Source organism: Lissotriton vulgaris, chromosome 7, assembly GCF_964263255.1.
Source record: "Lissotriton vulgaris chromosome 7, aLisVul1.2, whole genome shotgun sequence".
Lineage (NCBI taxonomy): Eukaryota > Metazoa > Chordata > Amphibia > Caudata > Salamandridae > Lissotriton > Lissotriton vulgaris.
The window spans coordinates 1,122,562,384-1,122,583,417 of record NC_141695.1 but is presented as its reverse complement, the minus strand read 5'-3'; positions in this window follow the sequence as shown (position 1 = coordinate 1,122,583,417).

The following is a 21,034-nucleotide window of genomic DNA, read 5'->3' as shown; positions in this document are numbered from 1 at the left end:
TTCTGCTTCATGCTGATCCTGAGGAACCTTTTTTCTTGGAAGCGGATGCTTCTGATCAGGCGATTGGAGGGGTACTTTCGCAGCGACATCGTTCTACTGGTCAACTTCATCCGGTAGCCTATCGCTCTCGAAAATTGAATGCGGCCGAACTCAATCATACCATAGCTGAGAAGGAGCTCTTAGCAGTAAAAGATGCATTTGAGGACTGGAGACACTATTTGCTGAGTGCTAAACATACTGTCACAGTGTTCACGGAGCACAAGAATTTGCAGTTCTTAAGTCTGCCAAGACCCTCACCCCTCGCCAGTTGCGCTGGTCACTTTATTTCGCCGATTTCAATTTCGTGATCACGTATCGACCAGGCGCCAAGAATGAAAAGGCGGATGCTTTATCCTGTTTGAATACTGAGGACACGGAGCACCCGGTGGACCCCCAACCAATTATCCCAGAAGAAAAGATTGTGTGTACTATCTCTTTGGATAACTTTCAGGAGGAAGTCCGTAAGAGCTTCCCTATGGAGGAAGTGCAGAAATGGGTCACACAAGGAGAAGAATGGAGTTGTCATCAAAAATTGCCTTATTATAAGGAAGCGTTGTATCTCCTTACTCTGACTCTTCAGCAGAAGGCTTTACAAAGTTGCCATGATCACCCTTTGGCTGGACATAAGGGTATTTCTAAGACCTTGGATTTGGTGCAACGTTATTTCTGGTGGCCTGGGTTATCCTCTCATGAGAAAGAATATGTACAGTCCTGTGAGTTGTGTGCTCGAAGCAAACCGGTGCGACAGGCCCCTCAGGGGTTGTTACAGCCGCTCCCAACTCCCACCCATCCTTGATCAGCCTGATCCCCATGCCTGCTCTAATAATTATGGCCACCCCCTGTGTACTGCCGCTTTGCCCCGAGGAGACAACATCCTGGACCCATCTACATCTCCCAAAGATTTGATTACATTCTTCCCTTTCCACATGCGTCTCCTCGAGTAGACAGATATATGCCCCTGATCTAAACAAAAAATCAATAATCCTTCTTGCTTTCTTCCTATCCTTAACCCATTAACATTCCAGCTTATTAGTTTTATACTACATATCGTATTGGCCATAATTCTCTATGATCACTCTATGCATTCTAAGCCGGTTCCCTACCTGTGTGTGATTTAATTTCAAACATATATGAGGATTATTTTTTTTTCTTTTTCCCCCTGCTCCCCACCCTCCTCCCCCCCTCCCCTGAGGAACCCCCCCCTTTACTCTTACGGCGATCCTGTTGCCAGTCGGGAGCTCACCAGACCCCTGGATGGTGACCCTTGTGGTTTATTTGACTTTGTGAATACGACAAAAGCTGAATAAATTAATTTATTAGTTGACCAATGAAAAAGTCCAAAAAAAATAAAGGATAATCTTGCTAATCTTCCTACCCTACTATAATCACCCAACCGTCTAACCGTCTAACCGTCTAACCAACAGGTTATATTCAGATTCGGCTGTTTGGCCCTTTTTCCTCCTTTTTCCTTTCTCTTTTCTTTCCTTTCCCTTCCCGAAAAATAGAAAGAGGTCATTCTTTTTTTTTTTTTTTTCTTCTCTCTTTCCTTCTTCCGCTTTTCCCTTCTTTTTCAAATTATATTTTCCCTTTATGTATATATATTTTTTTCCCCTTTCTTTTTTTTCCTTTCCTCACTCTTGATAAACTACTTACACCCATTAACCCCCCACACACCCCATTGTTCATCTTGATACATGTGTTACTTAAATTCTGAACTATATTTCTAGCTGATTATAATCTCTACCCCCTGGGGTTTCCTAGTTCTTTCTACATTTTACCAATTTAGTATCTCTTACTAAGGCGTATTCTCTCGCATCAAAGTGAGAAAGGAGTCAACATCTTGGGCTGAGGTAAAGTTGTGTGTCTTGTTTTTCCAAACCACTCTCAAAAAAGCAGGGAACTTCATCTGCACCTGCGCCCCTAAACTCCTCAGCTCAGGCATTTGGCTCCTCAACTCCCACTGCCTCTGTGCTGTTACCTTCCCCTCAATTTGCGATTCACTAATTTCTAATCACAATTTGAGAATGTCTTCCCATCATTCCTATGGGCCTTTAGGCCCATAGGAATGAATGGGGAGGTATTCCTTAATTGCGACTCGCAATTTGCGGGTCGCAATTAAGGAATATTCAGAAATTGCAATTTATTTAGCATTTTCTTGATGCATTGCATTTTGCAATTCCTTAATTGCCATTCCTTATTTTTCGCAATTAAGGAATTGCCAAAAGCAATATTGATGCATGTGCCTGATAATCTTCACAAAAGTTAATTACAAAAGTTTAAACTATTGCCATTATAAATTACAATAACTTTTATTTAAGTATTAATTATTTGTTTTTAAAAACATTTTTATTTGTAACATCAATACTTCTAAGTCACGTAAATACAAAACATGTTGCATTAAAAATGCTATAGGTGTCACATTGTCAAAAAATAAAAGTATTAGCATTGTAAATGACAAAGCTATTAGTTTCACAATTTTAAAAAATAACACATAAATAACAAGTATATCATGTACAAGACAAATAACTCAAACTTTCCTAATGCGAGACCTATTGCATTGCAAATGCTTGTTGTATTTGAGGACTTTTTGGACTTTGTAGTTTGGATCACTTTTGGATTTGAGATTTTACAAGTAAGTTGGTATTGCTTGTTTGGGGCATTGCAGTTGCTGCAACTAAAATGTTAAAACTTTTTCACAACTTTAAAAAAATATATTGTGTGCAGCCACAGTATCCAGTAGGCCCAGGGTTAGTCATGGGTGCATGACACAACTGTTTCTGAGAGTTTTCTTAACTTAAATCTCATTTATGTCATGGAATTTTAGCTCACTGTTATATGTGGATTTTCTTTTAATTTTGGGGTGCCTGTAAAGCCTCACTAGCCAGTAGGCCCAGGGGTAGTGAGTGGTACATGGACCAATGTTTTGTGTGGGGCCTCTTGAATTTAAACATCATTGAGGGCATTGATGGCATTGGATTGTGGTGATTTCTGTGTGTTTTTTGACTTTTTGAGGTGTTGTTGGGGCCTGGCCATGTGGTTGGGGGCCATTTTGATGCCTGGTCCAGGCAGGGCTGACCATGTGGCTCGGGGACAAGGGGCCATTTTGAAGGCAGGCAGTGTGCTCAGGCCTGCACCCAGTTTGCCTTGCTTTAATCCATTATGCCCAGGGGTACTCAGTGGTCCATGGACCAAGTCTTTCTGTGGGGTGTCTTGAATTTAAGCATCATTGAGGGCATGGATGGTATTGGATTGTGGTGATTTTTGTGTGTTTTATGACTTTTTCGGGTGTTCTTGGGGCTTGGCCATGAGGGTGGGGGCCATTTTGAGGCCTGGTCGAGGCATGGCCTGGCCATATGTCTGGGGGACAAGGGGCCTTTTTGAAGCCAGGCAGTGTGCTTTGAGCCATAGGCCTGCACCCAGCCTGTCCTGCTTTCACCCATTATGCCCAGGGGTAGTGAGTGGTGCATGGACCAATGCTTTGTGTGGGGCCTCTTGAATTTAAACATCATTGAGCGCATGGATGGCATTGGAAAGTGGTGTTTTTCGACTTTGCGGGTGCTGCTGGGGCCTTACCATGTGGGTGGGGCCATTTTGAGGCCTGGTCCAGGCAGGGCCTGGCCATGTGGCGGGGGGACAAGGGGGCATTTTGAAGCCAGGCAGTGTGCTTTGAGCCATAGGCCTGCACCCCGCCTGCCCTGATTTCCCCCATATGCCCAGGGGTACTCAGTGGAGCATGAACCAAGTCTTTCTGTGGGCCTCTTGAATTTAAACACCAATGAGGGCATGGATGGCATTGGATTGTGGTGATTTATTGTGTGTTTTTCGACTTTTTGGGGTGTTGTTGGGGCCTGGCCATGTGGGTGGGGCCATTTTGAGGCCTGGTCCAGGCAGGGCCTGGCCATGTGGCTCGGGGACAAGGGGCCATTTTGAAGCCAGGCAGTGTGCTTTGAGCCATAGGCCTGTACCCAGCCTGCCCTGCTTTCACCCATTATGCCCAGGGGTAGTGAGTGGTGCATGGACCATTGCTTTGTGTGGGGCCTCTTGAATTTAAACATCATTGAGGGCATGGATGGCATTGGATTGTGGTGATTTTTGTGTGTTTTTCGACTTTTTGGGGTGTTCTTGGGGCTTGGCCATGTGGGCGGGGGCCATTTTGAGGCCTGGTCCAGGCAGGGCCTGGCCATGTGGCTGGGGGACAAGGGGCCATTTTATAGCCAGGCAGTGTGCTTTGAGCCATAGGCCTGCACCCAGCCTGCCCAGCTTTCAGCCATTATGCCCAGAGGTAGTGAGTGGTGCATGGACCAATGCTTTGTGTGGGGCCTCTTGAATTTAAACATCATTGAGGGCATGGATGGCATTGGATTGTGGTGATTTTTGTATTTTTTTGACTTTTTGGGGTGTTGTTGGGGCCTGGCCATGTGGGTGGGGGCCAAGGGGCCATTTTGAAGCCAGGCAGTGTGCTCAGGCCTGCACCCAGTTTGCCTTGCTTTCATCCATTATGCCCTGGGGTACTCAGTGGTGCATGGACCAAGTCTTTCTGTGGGGTGTCTTGAATTTAAACATCATTTAGGGCATGGATGGTATAGGATTGTGGTGATTTCTGTGTGTTTTTTGATTTTTTGGGGTGGTGTTGGGGCCTGGCCATGTGGGTGAGGGCCATTTTGAGGCCTGGTCCAGGCAGGGCCTGTCCATGTTGCTGGAGGTCAAGGGGCCATTTTGAAGCCAGGAAGTGTGCTTTGTGCCATAGGTCTGCTGTACCCAGGCCAGTATGCCTTGCTTTCATCCATTATGGCCAGAGTTACTCAGTGGTGCATGAAACAACTCTCTCTGTGTGGTCTCTCTTCTATTAGTGTAAAAATCAATTTTTTATTAGAAATATATTTGCAATTTTTATTTTTGGTCTTTCCGTTTTGGCGTGTGCTGTAATAATATAAATGCCTAGTTGCAAAGTATAAATTGTAAGTATGGGCGGAAAATCCGTTCCGCTCGCGGATTTTGCGGATTTTCGGTAAATTCGCAATCCGCGAGATTCGCGAATTTCCCGCAAAATCCGCAAATCCGCGAGCAGCGGATTTTATGGCTTGCTCGCACTGTTCGCGTGAGTTCGCGGCTTCCCAGTTCAACTTCGCGCCCCACGAATAAGCGCTAAATTGCAGAAATACGATCTTAGCAAAACTGAAACTACTTACCAGGTTCAAAAGTTCAAGCTCATCATTGGTAGCCATTTCCTGTAGTGCTTCCTGAGGGGCCCCTCCAGAGTTCAGTTGCCTACTTGCAACTATTATGTGACCCTGCTCTGACCCTCAGAATAGTTACACATATGCCACAAAGGTCCTGAATTACAGCTAAGGGAGAAAAGCAGGAGCCAGGCTGGAAGTTCAAATCCAGTGACACATTAATCAGCCCCTAATTCATTATTGTCAGTTGGGGCAGGGCAGGTGTTGTAACTAATTTTGCAACAATGAAAGCACTTAGCAAGTGCAAAAGATCAGTAATCAGGAAGCACTAAGGAAGCAGGTGCCAGCTAAAAAAATATTCTGTGACACATTAATCAGCCCCAAATTAATTCAGGTCACTTGAGGCAGGGAAGGTGTGCTTTGCTTTGCCACAATAATGTACACTGGACAACCAGAGGGTGCTGTGATGAAACAGAGGGTGGCATGGGTGGGCCAGAGGGTGGCATGAGTAGTCAGAGAGTGGCAGTGGTGACAGAGGGTGGCAGTGATGAAGAAGAGTGTCCCAAACAGGCTGGACACGTAGAAACAACAAGTTCGCAAAACTTGCGACTCAACAGGTAAGTTCGCGTTTGCGAAATTGTACAAAACCCTCACGAACTGGCAGAAACCCGCGCGAACACAAAAAAAAAATCCGCAAATTCGCGTGAATTCGCGGATTTTGCGGATTGCGAGTTCGCAAATCCGCAAAATTCGCGAACGCGAGATTCGCAAAATTCGCCCATGCTTAATTAATTGAAACACGACATATGCAACATTTATTTAACTAATGTTCCTCTGGCTTTGTTTGCTTTTGGGTGCACAAAGACGAATCAGCCTCATCGTTCATCATCAGTAACAGGAAGAAGTCCTGCTGCGGTGTTTGCAGCACAACGTCACGTGTGGCCACAGACAACTCTGCAACTCGTACTGTCACGATTCCGGAAACCTCAGGATCAGGGTGATGCCGAAAGGGGTCCACCTCCTGATTTCCCCACACTCTGACTGTACAAATAACACAGAGCGTAGAGGTAATCAAGCGAGGGAAAAATCAGGGAAGGTAAGGAAGGGGTCTGGAACGGATGGGATAGCTGAAATGACAAGAAGGAGAAGATTATCACACCAATTCTGACTACTCTCATTCAAGTCTCGCTAGTGGAACTATACATACCAGTTAAATCAGGAGGAGGACCTCTTTTCTCTAACCTTAGATACTTCTCTAGACCAGAGGGCTCCCTATAAGAAAACCACTTGTTATTATGTATTCCAATACTTTCAGCAAAGCATTCAAAAAGACCACACCTTCACCACACATACCATATACTGCTTCCTTTGAGTAGAGAATAGTTTTCTCCAGTAACCCAGTTGTTTTAGTTTATGGTGCTGCAGCAGTTCCAAAACAAAGAAGATCAGTAATCCATGATATCCTCTGATAATACCCTTTCAATTCATCCAAGGACAAAGATATAGTTCAATTTAATGTTCCTAGCTGGGCCCAACTATATTTGGAACACTAACAAAAAAAAGAACAAAAATGCTGCTTCCTCATCCGAGGCTTACCAGTTTTCCCATCATGATAATAGTTTTGAAATGTGGTTGCACGGATTTTAGTGTCCTCAGCAACCTGAACAAACACAGCGTCTGATGCCTTCACCTCGCGGCAGCCGCTCGCGGTAAAGACCAATGCACAGTAAATACTTCCCAGTGCTGACACGCTCTGTAAATCACAAGTTCCAAGCGAAAGTGCCCATAGCCACGAGCACCCTGAAACCGGGAATCTTCCCTCGCGGCAGCCGCTCGCAATCGGGAATTTCTCCTTTAAACTTCAGGAAGCCTTTTTCTCCACCGCGTTACACCAACCCGGCGTCTTCCTGTAACTGACAAGATTGTCTTTCTACGCGGCAGCCGCTCGCGAACAGAAAGAAAGATAAGGGAAAGCCTTCCCTCGCGTTTCTCGTTTGGCAACACTTGAGAAACTTGCCATGCAGAAACTGCAACAAAGTATCAAATCCAAGACTTTGATTCTGGAAACAAAAGCTCTCAACACAAGGAACGCGACCACACTCGTTTTCCAGATTCCAAGGAGTAATCATTTACAGCGCCATCTAGTGGTCATCACAATTATATAGACTCTGTTCACTTTCATACTTATGGGATTTGTAGTCCTGTAGGCGCAATTACTCGAATCCTGACAGTATGCCCTCCTCAACGGCGCCTTCTAGCACCAGGTTTCCCAGGATTCTTGGCATAAAATCGTCGAACCGCAAGAGGGGCATGTACTTCAGTACAGGGTTCCCAGGAGTCATCCTCCGAGTCGTATCCTTTCCATGATATTAAATACCACAGCTTCCCTCGTTGGTATTTAGAGTCCAAGATACGACGCACCTCATATTCCAACTGGCCATCTCTCATCACTGGAGGGACCGCTTGACGCCTCCCAGTTCTCGCGGGTTTCAACAGACTGCAATGAAAAACCGGATGGATTCGTAAGGATGCTGGCAACTTCAGTTTGTAGGCCACAGGATTCACGACCCGCAGCACTTCATAAGGTCCAATGAACCTAGGATGGAAGATACTGCGGTAGCGGAAACGAATGTTTTTGGTCGACAGCCACACCTTATCCCCCACTTGGTATTCAGGACCCTTCTGACGACGACGATCTTCCCACTTCTTATACGAAGTTTTTGCCCTTTCCAAGTGCAGTTGTACCCGTCTATGGATCTTCAGCAAAGCCTTCATCCTGGCAGCAACAGTGGGATGGTTGTGCACCTCGCTAGGGATAGTTACTGGCAAGATGTCAGCATGATAACCTGTGTTGGCCCGAAAAGGAGATTCCCCCGTAGAACTATGCCAAGCGTTGTTGTAGGACAGTTCGGCTAACCATAACAAAGAGACCCAGGAATCCTTAGCCTCTTCGGCGTAGCATCGCAAATATTTCTTAAGCGTTTGGTTAAGCCTCTCGGTTTGACCATCCGACTGGGGATGAAAGCTCGTAGACAATGCATCCGTTACTTGTAGCGCCTTACACCAAGTATGCCATAACCTGGCGACAAACTGCGGTCCACGATCCGAAATGATGACCTTAGGTATTCCATGCAACCGCACCACTTCCGTCAACAACAACTGCGCGGTTTGGGCAGCCGTAGGAAGATTGCGACAGGGAATAAAGTGTCCCATCTTGGTCAGGCTATCCACCACTACCAGAATGGCATCGCAACCCTTATCCATTGGTAGTCCCAGCACGAAATCCATGCTTATCGTTTGCCAAGGTCTAGAGGGGGTAGGAAGAGGCATCAACAACCCCTTACTCCTGGTTTGTTCACTTTTAGCTCTTGCACAGATTTCACACTGCTCAATCCAAGACTTCACATCCGTCATCATTCCTTCCCACCAGAATTGTCTTTGTATCGCCTGTAGTGTTTTTGTGTGTCCCGGATGACCTGCCACCATGGCGTTATGACACCAGTTGAAGGCCATCAGACGTAATTCATGCGTGGGAAGAAACAGAGCATTATTCCGCATTGGTAGTCCATGTTTCAGTGTTCGGTGTTTTTCTTTACCCGCCCAAACCTGCCACTGTGATGCGGAACGTTGTTTACGTACTGCTTCCAGGAACATCTCAACAGTAGTGGCACACACCACTCTCTCCGGAGGCAGAATCGACAACTGTTCTCCCTTTGATGATGCTCCGGGATCCAATTGGCGGGACAAAGAGTCTGCCTTTCGATTGTCAGCCCCAGGACGAAAGGTAATAGTAAAGTCATATTCTGCGAAGAATAACATCCAAAGCATTTGGCGTTGCGACAGGTGCCTAGCAGTCTTCATAAATTGCAGATTGCGGTGATCAGAGAACACAGTAACAGGATGTTGACCCCCCCACAAATAAGGCCTCCACTCCTCAAAGGCCCTTTTTACTGCCAACAGTTCTTTTTCAGCCACTGTGTAGTTCACCTCTGCAGGATTCAGCTTTCTGGACAAAAAGGCAACAGGGTGCAATTGACCTGTGGTTTTATCTCTTTGTGAGAGTACCGCTCCAATGGCAATGTCCGAGGCATCAGCTTCTACAACGAAGGGAACATCAGATTGAGGATGTCTCAAGATAGGGGCAGAACAGAAAGCCTTTTTCATCTGCTCAAAGGCCTCTCCGGCCTCCAAAGTCCAACAGAAGGTAACACCCTTTCTTAGCAACCGGGTTACTGGAGAGGCTAGCTGCGAAAAATGAGCTATAAATCTCCGATAATAATTGGAGAAGCCTAGGAAGCACTGTACATCCTTCACACTCCTAGGAACAGGCCATTCTTGTACTGCCTTCACTTTTCTATCCGCCATCCTAAACCCCTGAGGATTCAAGATCACCCCCAAAAACTCCACTTCAGTCACTCCAAACTCACACTTACTTAATTTACAGTATAAGCAGTGTTCCTGTAACTTCTGTAGGATCAAGACAACCTGACTAACATGCTGAGCTGGATCATCGGAATATATCAGGATATCATCAATATAGATGACAACAAAACGGTCAATGTATTCCTTCATGATGTCGTTCAGGAAAAACTGAAACGCCGCAGGGGCGTTGCAGAGCCCGAACGGCATCACCAGATACTCAAATAGACCAAAGCGTGTTTTGAACGCCGTCTTCCACTCATCCCCGGCCTGAATCCGCACCAGATGATATGCCCCGCGAAGGTCCAACCGGGTGTATATGTTGGCCTCCTTCACCTGGTCTAACAGAACGGGGATGAGCGGAAGAGGGTAACGATTTTTAATCGTGATCTTATTCAGCTGTCTAAAGTCTATGCAAGCGCGCAGCTCACCGTTGGCCTTAGAAATGAAGAAAAGAGGCGAGGCCGCTGGGGAACGTGATGGTCTTATGAACCCCAACGAACACAGATGTTCTAAATACTCTTTCAAATATTTCGTCTCAGAATCAGACAACGCATAGACTCTACACGTAGGGATCTTGGAACCTTCCACCAAATCAATTCGACAATCATAGTCGCGATGAGGTGGAAGCTTTTCGGCCTCCACCTTGCTGAACACTGCTCGATATTGATGGTATTCTACGGGCAGAGTCACCTCTTTCTCGGCCGCAGTGGCTACTCTATAGCTCTGGGCCAAAGATAGAGTATGTGATCCCTCATTGTCCTGCAAACATTCGGATACACAAAACTCCGAAGTGAACTGGATAGTTTTCAACTTCCAATCCATCAAAGGATTGTGTTTCCACAACCACGGCATCCCTAGGATGATTTCATATTGCGGAGCCTCAATCATGTTTAGTACAATGGATTCCACATGATCCCAGGGATGTCCACAAAGAGTCAGTTCTAAGGCTTCAGTATGTTCTACAATAGGACCTGACTTAAGAGGGGTGCCATCCACCGCCAACACCAACTCAGGTAATTGAATGGGAACTTTCTTTAACCCAAGCTTCTGCACCAAGCCATAGTCTATGAAGTTTCCCGTAGCCCCAGAGTCCACCATGGTGTTCACAGATACCCTTTGCTGTCCTGACCCCAGATACATGGGCAAGATAACATGAGACACAGCTTCCATTCTATCCACCACTCCCAAGGACGGTATTCTCCATTCCTTAGGAGGAGGAGGACCACTCTCAGCCCCTTCGTCTGCCTCTTGTAACGCATAGGTATTTTCTGCTACTACAGCAACCATCTTTTTGGCAGGAAAAAACAAACCCCGTTTTTGGGGTTTAGCCGGACATTCTCTCACATAGTGCCCCTTTTTGCCACAATACATACACAAACCCAGGGCACGTCTGTTCTCTCTTTCTGCCTTGGTTAATGGGGGACGAACAGCCCCGATTTCCATAGCCTCAGGACCTGAATCCTTCTTATGGTTAACACTCTCCACCTCATACCCGCTCCAAGTGTGCCCACCTCTTTTTCGCTCACCTCCCCTCTCAGAAAGGCGGTGATCCAAACGCAGGGTTAGATTGATCAACGCTAAACAACTCGTGGGCTGGGGATCGATCTGGGCCAGGACGTCTTTCATATCTTCATTCAACCCCTGGTAGTACAGTGCCATTCTTTTCTCTTCGGGCCATGCTGTTTCCCCCACCAATCTATTAAAGGTTGTCATATAGGTTATTAAATCCTTTCTCCCTTGACGTAACCCCAACAAATCACGATCTGCACTAAGGGTGGTAGCCCTTCTGTCAAACACCCTCTCAAACTCCCTTCGGAATGCATTCCAGTCTGTTAACAAAGGGTCGTCTTTGCGCACCAAAGGAACTGCCCAATTTGCGGCCTCCCCGGTCATGTACGATATCGCGAAAGCCACCCTGGAATGGTTGGTAGGGAAGGAAGCCGGCCTACATGAAAAATGCAAAGTAATCTGCGTCAGGAATGTCTGAATCTTAAGAGGATCCCCTGCATATCTCTCTGGACTAGCCAATGGTATCGGCGGGGGCACCGTGACCTGTATTTGGGGTACTCCTGCAGAAGCATCAAAAGGGTTTCTTGCCTGCCTATCAAGCCTTTCCTTCAGAGCAGTAGTTTCTGCACGAGAATTCACCAACTCCTGCTGAACAATAACTAAGGCCTGCATGACTTCTTCGAGTGTGGTCATCTTTCAGCACACCCTGACCGGGAGGTTCACTATTTTCTTGGGTAAATGATTCTGTCACGATTCCGGAAACCTCAGGATCAGGGTGATGCCGAAAGGGGTCCACCTCCTGATTTCCCCACACTCTGACTGTACAAATAACACAGAGCGTAGAGGTAATCAAGCGAGGGAAAAATCAGGGAAGGTAAGGAAGGGGTCTGGAACGGATGGGATAGCTGAAATGACAAGAAGGAGAAGATTATCACACCAATTCTGACTACTCTCATTCAAGTCTCGCTAGTGGAACTATACATACCAGTTAAATCACGAGGAGGACCTCTTTTCTCTAACCTTAGATACTTCTCTAGACCAGAGGGCTCCCTATAAGAAAACCACTTGTTATTATGTATTCCAATACTTTCAGCAAAGCATTCAAAAAGACCACACCTTCACCACACATACCATATACTGCTTCCTTTGAGTAGAGAATAGTTTTCTCCAGTAACCCAGTTGTTTTAGTTTATGGTGCTGCAGCAGTTCCAAAACAAAGAAGATCAGTAATCCATGATATCCTCTGATAATACCCTTTCAATTCATCCAAGGACAAAGATATAGTTCAATTTAATGTTCCTAGCTGGGCCCAACTATATTTGGAACACTAACAAAAAAAAGAACAAAAATGCTGCTTCCTCATCCGAGGCTTACCAGTTTTCCCATCATGATAATAGTTTTGAAATGTGGTTGCACGGATTTTAGTGTCCTCAGCAACCTGAACAAACACAGCGTCTGATGCCTTCACCTCGCGGCAGCCGCTCGCGGTAAAGACCAATGCACAGTAAATACTTCCCAGTGCTGACACGCTCTGTAAATCACAAGTTCCAAGCGAAAGTGCCCATAGCCACGAGCACCCTGAAACCGGGAATCTTCCCTCGCGGCAGCCGCTCGCAATCGGGAATTTCTCCTTTAAACTTCAGGAAGCCTTTTTCTCCACCACGTTACACCAACCCGGCGTCTTCCTGTAACTGACAAGATTGTCTTTCTACGCGGCAGCCGCTCGCGAACAGAAAGAAAGATAAGGGAAAGCCTTCCCTCGCGTTTCTCGTTTGGCAACACTTGAGAAACTTGCCATGCAGAAACTGCAACAAAGTATCAAATCCAAGACTTTGATTCTGGAAACAAAAGCTCTCAACACAGGGAACGGGACCACACTCGTTTTCCAGATTCCAAGGAGTAATCATTTACAGCGCCATCTAGTGGTCATCACAATTATATAGACTCTGTTCACTTTCATACTTATGGGATTTGTAGTCCTGTAGGCGCAATTACTCGAATCCTGACACGTACAACTGCGGCCTGCTTTTCTGACATCTGATTAAGATGGGCCCAAAAAAAGGTGGCCGTAGCTCCTCTGCCAAGAAAGTTGCCAGTAAGAAGTAGCAGAAGAAGCAATTGGCACCACTTACCAAGGAGACTGGTGTGCCGACCAGCACATTTTTGGGGGTAAAAAAAAACTATGCCTGCAGCAGCCGGGTCCACCGAGGACCAAGCTGGGAGCAGCACCTCTGCTTCATTGAGCTCAGTGCCAAGTTAGGTCCAAGTCCTTGAGTGCTGCAGAGATAGCCGCTGTAATAATTGCTCAATCACCATCGACCAGTGATGTTGGCTCATCGCAATAAAATAGCATCCAATTAACGCAGGGTGCAACTCATCTGACGAGTGTTCAACAACCACAGCCGCAACAACAACCACAGGTGCAACTAGTACATGCGCAAGTACAAGCCCAAGTACATGCACAAGAGGCGCAAGGACAGGCGCAAGGACAGGCGCAAGGAGATGCGCAAGGAGAGGCGCAAGGAGAGGCGCAAGGGGAGGAGCAAGGAGAGGCGCAACGTGAGGCGCATGGAATGGCACAACTGCCCACAATGCTTGTTCCTCCAGAAGTAGGGGCACATCAGGAAATCGAAATTCAAGCAGAGGTATCATCCAGGAAGCCACTCCTCCTGATGATTCATTGTCTTCCAGACCCCCAGCAAGAAAAAGATCAAGGAGGGTTATGCAAGTTCTTCTTCAAGCCCCCTTCCTTCTGATGATCTTGATGTGGATTGGAACCCACCACCAACAACAATGCATTCTGAGTCTGAGAGTGAGGCATGCCATGAGCCGACAAAGGTAGCTGAGACTAAAAAGAAGGTTCCCGCAAGGCTTTCAATTATGGGTGATGACGACGATAAAAAAGTGGTGTATTCTGCTGCTTATGAACAGTCTGACGACAACCCAGTCATCACAGACGTCACTCCAGCCCCAGCGAATGTAGCAGACAGACATTTTTACCCTATCCCGAATTGCTGCTGACCGGGATGTGGGCGGCGTGGCACCGGTACCATCACCAATGCAGTTAACTAGTACATCAACAGCACCTGCAGCTTTCATATTTTCGCGTCAGAAGGGCCGGCAGGGACCTCCATCCAGCTCGACCTCCATTACCTCAAGTAGTGGTGCTGTAATACATGCACAACAGAGTAAATTTCAGCAACGCCCATCCTCCACTTCATCTGGCATTGACACTGAAAGTAGCACCTCCACCACCAGCAGACATCTCCAGTCCCCAGTTTGGGACTTCTTTAGTGTAAGCCAAAAGGTGGAAAACAATGTCACTTGTTCGATTTGTAACTACGTAGTTAGTCGGGGTAAGCTTGGTACCAACTATGGCACCGGAGGCCAGAGAGGTCTTCTCAAAAAACACCACACTATTATTTGGGATGCGCACCTAAGAAAGATCCAGGGAGCCACAAGTACCACAAATCCAAATGTATCCATTGATATTGCATCTGATGATGATGAAGAGGGGCTTATCGTGCCGGGGGTGAGGGGGGGGGTGAAGAAGCAACAGACATTTTTTCTGGTACACCCAGTACCCCTGGCAGCAGCACACCCTCTACCCCTGCAACATGTATGAGGCACACTAAGAGTCTGGGAGAGACACCAATGCGAAAAAGTACATCAATGAGCCTAACTGGTTTGAAGAAGTCTGCATCATCATCATCATCATCACGTAAAACGGTCCAGACTACCATTAGCAGAATGTTTTGGTCGGATGCGCCATTTGAACGCAACCAGCCACCAGCACGTCTGTATAACGCAAATGTGACTAAAATGCTAGTCCTGGACCAACTCCCCTTTTCTTTCGTGGAAGGGGTGGGTTTTCTATAATTTGTGGCAACAGTCTGCCCTAAATGGAAGGTTCCTAGCCACTCCTATTTTGCCAGAGTTGCTGTTCCAGCACTACATCAAGATGTGCTGGAGGTGATTGGCTCAGCTATTCAGAAGAGTGCAGTTCACACTATCCACCTGACAACAGACATGTGGACCAGTTGCCAAGCCCTTGATTACACGTGCATCACTGCACACTGGGTCTCTTCTGCAGGGGTTAGAGACAAGTTAAAAGCAGGTGTTGACACAGACACAGTTTTTCAAGCTACTCGGAAACATGCAACAGTAGCCATGTTTGCCATGGAGAAATCTCATACTGAACCTAACCTTTTGGAGGAGTTTGATAGGAAGGTCTATGAATGGCTGCATCCAAGAAATCGCATGATGGTTATGTTTCCACAGATAATGACAGTAATATAGTTAAGGCCATTCAGCAAGGTGACTATTTCAGAGTGCTGTGTTTGGCGCACAGTATTAATATAGTTGTGCTAGATTTCTTGAAAAAAGAAACCACAGTCAGCAAGTTACTGACCACCTGCCGAAGAATCTGCACACATTTCATCCTTTCTTTTAAGGACCGGAAGAAGCTGAGGAGCATCCAACATGAATGTAGACTGCCAGTCAAAGGACTCATCCAGGAGGTGGCAACACATTGGAACTCAACCTTTTTTCATGCTTGAGCATCTGTCTGAGCAGTGGGGAATAATCAATTAGTATGTCTATGATATGGGTTCTACTATGAGGTTAGAGTTGGAGGAATGGGAGTTAGTTGCAAGCCTGACAGACATGCTTCGTCCTTTTGAGGTCTTCACGCGTGAAGTCAGCAGGGAGGACTGTTCTTTGGGCAAAGCTATCCCATTGTTGCGCATGCTAGAGCACCAACTGAAGGCGGTGTCCTCAACGTTCTGAGATGATGCTGAAAGCAAGACGCATATCAGTTGGCGGAGAGGTTATTAAGCCGCCTAGTTGACAATGAAAGGCTTAACAAAAATACATACAGAACAACATTACGTTTGTGCCACTATTCTGGAGCCACAGTGCTAAAAGGCCGTGGCCAGCAAAGCATTAATTCCTTTTAATGAAGCAGATGTTTCAAAGTACAAACATTGGCTAGCTGTGTCAGCCAGTTGGTTCGAAAAAGAGCGGCAGAAAATTGAAGGAGCTGGCAGAAGTACTAATGAATCAGCAGGCCATCCGGCGTCAAGTTCCACTTCTGAATCTTTGGCCGAAGGGACTAATTTTCCATCACAGCTGTTAACGACACCAGCAACCGTATCATCATCCTCATCTGCACCAGGCCCAGCCATGTTATTGTCGGAAGCGGATTGGCTAACTCATCAAGGGTTTGCTCGTTCCAGTGATGCAAAGGCCACAGATGGTACACAAAGTGGAGCAACCCTGGAGAACATTGAGTCGATGGTGCAGGCCTATCTGGATGACACAACAGAGGTCTTCGTTAATCATAACCCATTGCTGTATTGGTATAGGAAAAGGCCTCTATGCCACTGGTCACCAACCTGGCTCTAAATTATTTGTTTTGCCCGCTCGCAAGCGTGTCTTCTGAACATGTTTTCAGTGCTGCTGGTGCCATTGTAACTTCAAAAAGGACCCGCCTCTCGCCCAATAATGTGGAGAGGTTAACAATGATCAAGATGAATCAGCACTTCATACCACCAGATTATAAAATATGTGAATGCACGCAGGAAGAAGAGGACACCGACTTAGGTGACGGAAGTTCTTCTCTGTTACCTGACCTACTCCCGTCTCAATTCATAGAGTTTGAGGACGAGCTCTACTTCCCTGACACCGAGGCCTGAAAATTACTTCCTTTTTTTTCGTCCTTATTCACTTTTATTCCTGTGTGTCTTTCTTTGTTTTGCAACTTTTACCACAACAAAACTCTAATCACCTAATCACAACAAGATCATCAGCAGCACTGTCTTCATCTTATTTCCTTATTGATTTGAAGGTGCCGCAGTCTGCATTCCTGAGGTTCACAAGTTCACAACTCAATCATGCTCCTCTATCCTCCTCCTCCAGACTCCCCCTATCCATTTCCCTCAAGGCAGATGGCTGGATTACGCAGAATAAAGAAACTTTGTCTTCGTAGACGAGTCCCCTCAAGTGGGACTGGAATTACTGACGACATGCTTGCTGATTGCTGACAGTTACTTCTAAAATTGACAGGAGAGGCTGACCTGTGGTCCCTCACTTTCAGAAGAAGATGCAGACAAAAAGTGGAACAGGTAATGAATAATGAGAAGAAGATGGCATGCAGTGGACAGCAATGGCTGTCTGGCTCTGATGAAAGCAATTGTTTGCTTGTCGTGCATTAAATAAATAATATGTCTTCTGTTATTATTTGATCTTTTACACACTAAATGTAACTCAAGTCTACTCTGCTTTTATTTACCTTGTTTAACTCAAATTGTACTTCATCTGCAGGGGCCACTACGTTGCATTTTCCAATATGCAAAATGTCCTTGGACTTACTGTTTGCCAATATACCATGATGATTGATTAAATAATATATCTTTTTTCTTTACAGTCACTCACTGGGATGGATGGATCATCAGCGTCGGTTTACGGAAGACTATGGCCAATTCGTGAGTGGCAAACAGGTAAACCAGTCTACAACAACAACTACAGCAGAACTACATGTCTGTCTAGTCGTGGTATGGAGTAGTCGAGGCAGTGTAGTGTTGTTATGCCAGGCAGAGTACATACAGCAGTTCATGTAAAATTGGGGCTATGTGGCTTGCTGCATACAATTAGATATGCTTTGTCTGTCTGTGTCAAAGAGCCTAGGTATGCTACATCAGGTTGCTTCACTCAGTGATGCCTCCCTTGACCATCTTCATGGCTCTGCCGCAAACATGGGCCAAAAATCCGTTCTGCTCTTGAAATTTGCTGTTTTTCGTCGACAAATTCACAATCCGCGAATCTTGCGAAATTGCCGAAAATACGCAAATTCTTGAGCGTAACAGATTTTTGGCCCTTGCTTGTGGCAGGGCCATGCAGACGGTCAAGGCAGGCACCACTGAGTGAAGCAACCTGATGTAGCATACCTAGGCTCTTTGACACAGTCAGACAAAGCATATGTAGGGTTTAGGGTTCAGTGCGGTTTACTAGGGTTTTTGGGTTTAATTAATTTGGTAGGGTTCCCGGAGTCTAGGGCCCAGGGCCCAATGCAGGCTCGTTCATAATGATGTTGGCAATGTTTTAGGGGGGTTTGGGGTTTTTTGCTCCAGAATTGGCCGAATTTTCCCCTTTTTTGGTGTTTTGTGGGCGCGTGTGTTTGGGTGAACTAGTCGTACACCTTCCAGTGGATCAATTTTATTCTGCCTTGCTGAGATTCTTGGGAATCACTAGAACAAGTGTCCTGGTAAGAAGTAGTGGAAGTGCTGAAAACAGCAATTCTTTGTCAAGGCGCAATTTGCTATGTTTTGGTGATAGCAGTATTGCATGTTTTTGGGTGGCTGTTTGGGGGTGTTCTAGATTTTTGGGGGTGGGTTGAGGGGTCTGGGAGCACTGATGGGAAGGTCTAATTTTGATTGCAAGTGGTTTGCAGAAAATCCATGGTGGAAAAGGGGTGTTTGGGCCTTGTTACAGAGAGCGTGTTGGCACGATTGAAACTTAGGCCTAGCAGTATTGCATGTTTTTGGGGGGCTGCTTGGGGTGTTCTAGATCTTTGGGGGTGGGTTGAGGGGTCTGGGGGCACTGCTGGGAAGGTCTAATTTTGATTGCAAGTGTTTTGAAGAAAATCCATGGTGGAAAAGGGGGGTTTGGGCCTAGTTGCAAAGAGCGTTTTGGCACAATTGAAACTTAGGCCTAGCAGTATTGCATGTTTTTAGGGAGCTGCTTGGGGGGTTCTAGATCTTTGGGGGTGGGTTGAGGGGTCTGGGAGCACTGCTGGGAAGGTCTAATTTTGATTGCAAGTGGTTTGAAGAAAATCCATGGTGGAAAAGGTTTTTTTTTAGAAGTAGTGCATGTTTTGGGGGGCTGTTTGGGGTTGTTCTACATTTTTGGGGGTGGGTTGAGGGGTCTGGGAGCACTGCTTGGAAGGTCTAATTTTGATTGCAAGTGGTTTGAAGAAAATCCATGGTGGAAAAGGGGGGTTTGGGCCTAGTTGCATAGAGCGTTTTGGCACGATTGAAACTTAGGCCTAGCAGTCTTGCATGTTTTTGGGGGGCTGTGGGGGGTTCTAGATCTTTGGGGATCTTTGGGGTGGGTTGAGGGATCTGGGAGCACTGCTGGGAAGGTCTAATTTTGATTGCAAGTGGTTTGAAGAAAATCCATGGTGGAAAAGGGGGATTTGGGCCTAGTTGCAGAGAGCGTTTTGGCACAATTGAAACTTAGGCCTAACAGTATTGCATGTTTTTGGGGGGCTGCTTGGGAGGGTTATTGATCTTTGGGGGTGGGTTGAGGGGTCTGGGGGCACTGCTGGGAAGGTCTAATTGTGATTGCAAGTGGTTTGAAGAAAACCCATGGTGGAAAAGGTTTTTTTTTGGGCCTAGTTGTAGAGAGCATTTTGGCACGATCCGCAAAAATCGCCCATAGTTACTAATTACTATCCTTGAAAAGGAGACTCAGAGTACGCACTTTCAAAATTATGATTATATTTAATACTGCCACCTCTGAAACTGAAAGTGTTATTTTTGCACTACACAGCGTACCTTATATGTTTTTCTCCGTGGTGTTATATTATCTCTTCCTGTTTTTCCATCAACAATTACAGGCCGGCTTTTACCCTTTGCCATGGAACAAACGATTAAATCAGGCTTACCATTACCGATCTGCAATTCCGCATCAGGCAGGCAGTGGACAGTGTGTCTGGTCACCAAGATTGATCGACAGAGCGTCAGATGGAATGGAGGAGTACCACGATTAAGAGGAATGGCTAGATGCATGCAACTTCACAAATTCAACAGAACAACTACAACATACAGTTACAGTATCCTCTTAACTTCTCCTTATCTTTTAAATGTTATTGTTGTGAACATGAACTTCTACGAGTGTGACTCTGTGTGTTTTTTTGCTCTCTACTTCAAATTCATCCCTCCAGCTATTTGATAAGTTTCTTTGCTATATTTAAAACTAATTTAATGTACTAATAAGTGTTTATTCTCTCTGAGGGCAGAGAGGCAAGTTAAATTGCGTAATTATAATTATTACTGCAGCCCTGTACTGTCAAATTGTTTCTTCATAGTTACTAGTAAGTTGTAGTAAGTACTACTTTTCAGTAACCTAACCATCCATTTAGCAAACAACTTCATGCATGCAGTAGTGCACTTCCTTTATGTCCCTTAAAAGATTTATGGATATCTTCGAATCCAAAGATTTGTTTTTCTTCATTTGTTGTTTGTCCAAGCTGTGTTTTTTTCCTCTCTCCACAAAACATTCCCCAAAACCCACATTCCCATCCAATTTTCAAACCCTAACCCTCTTCCCCCGGGATGTGTGGTTTTTCATTGAGTTGTGACTAAATGACAACAATAATTTCCACACACTTGATGGGGAGTATAAGGTCAAAGCAACAGAAAAATCATTCTAATCAGAATTTCATGTGCGCCATCGTGGATTGATCATCAACAACATCCTCCTCCTACACGTGACGAATCGAATGCTTAATGCTTATGTTGCTTTGTCCTTTGCCTTAATACTATTTCTTATAGTAACCATACTCCACGCAACTAGTACTTAGTTATCTTTTGAATACTTTTTCACTGCTTAGGCTACAATTTATGGCACTGTTCTCTACCGTACTAACTATTGTACTGTTTCTAATGCTACGCTCAGGCCACTCAATGTTTCATTTCTTTTTTTTCATATGCTGCTACTGCCAGTGTGTACCACTACTACTACCAGCACAACAATGATATTTCAACAATCCAGGATTCAAGCCAACACCAAACCTTAATCGTCATTTGCCATGCAGCCAGCCCTGTGCCTAGCCCTATTCTCAAACACAAATCACAGGTAAGATAAGCATTTTGGTGAGGTAGAAT